This window comes from Cariama cristata, unplaced genomic scaffold, assembly GCF_000690535.1.
Source record: "Cariama cristata isolate BGI_N322 unplaced genomic scaffold, ASM69053v1 scaffold9947, whole genome shotgun sequence".
Classification (NCBI taxonomy): domain Eukaryota; kingdom Metazoa; phylum Chordata; class Aves; order Cariamiformes; family Cariamidae; genus Cariama; species Cariama cristata.
This window is the reverse complement of record NW_009624932.1, coordinates 28,053-29,327: the sequence shown is the minus strand read 5'-3', so window position 1 is coordinate 29,327 and position 1,275 is coordinate 28,053.

Sequence of the window (1,275 nt, the reverse complement as noted above, 5' to 3'; positions counted from 1 at the left end):
CGCGGCGCCGCGGGCCCCCCGTTGGGAGGCCGGGGCCTGCCGATGACAGCCTAAGCAGGTTACTGGCTAAGGTGCGTTTTAAAATAAGCAAGCCCTGGGAAGGAAAAACATGGATTTGAAGCATCCCAGGTGTTCCTGCTCCAGCTTTGACGTGTTCCCTAACATGAGGAAACCACAGGTCTGAGGCAGGGCCTCCAGCCCAGCCAGACCTGTCTTCCCCATCCCACAGCTCTCCCAGCCAGGCAGGACATGGTATATCCAGTTTGGGGAGTGGATGAAGGTCCACAACAGCGCTGCTGCTCTGGTCTTGATCTGGATTTCAGCTCTGCCCCTCCTCTGGGGCTGAAGCAGCTGTGTCGCAGCCCAGAGGAGCTGCAGCAGCTGAGGGGCCCTGGCGGGGCAGGTGATGGCAGGCCCCCCTCCTCACCCGCTGCCATGTGTTCTACAGAGGGCTGGAACAGTGAGGGACACTGCTGGGTCGAAGGGGGCTGCCAGGAAGGATGAGAGGTGACTCTGGGACATTTATTTATCTTCAAAGAACCCCTGGGACTTGCTGGTCTTCTCCAGAAGTAGGATATCACATTGGGAAGGGAGAGTGAGGAGCCCAGCCCAGTGGGGGGCCTGGGCAGGGTGTTGGGGCAGGGACGGCCTCACAATTTGGAGGCAGAGGGGTAAGGGAGTCTCCCGATTTTGATGTCTAAAACACTTCAATCTCACAATTGCTGTCATATTTTTTAAAAATATTTTTTCTACATGCCAACTGCTGTCAGAGGGAGGACCCTGGTTTTGTAGGTGAGGGGTGCCTGGCAGCACGGGCTGACAGTGTTTCACCATCATGGTCTCACACGCGGGGTGCCCTCCAGCCCACTATGTGTGTCCGCCACCATGTCACAGGGCCGGGGCACGGTCATTTCCACAGTCCCAGCGTGATCCTGCCATGGGCTTCAGGGTATAAATACTTCTCATGAGGCCTGGACTGTACCCAGGCAGCCATGGATTGCAGAGTTGAGGACTGTGTTATGTTTGTAGGCCAGGCAAGACTGCAAACGTTTTCAGAAAGAGAATGAATAATTCAGTAATTTCATGTCTCTCTGACCACTGATTGATTAAAGGAGCCTAACAAGATAAACAGAGCTTCATCTGAGACGACAACCTGGAGGCCTGGCGTTACACACTTGCCACCTGAGGCTGATGTGTTTGCAGGTGCCCTTTCCACAAACAAAACAGATTTTGCTTGGTCCTCAATGCTTACTGGGTGGCGGTCCCTGAAAAATG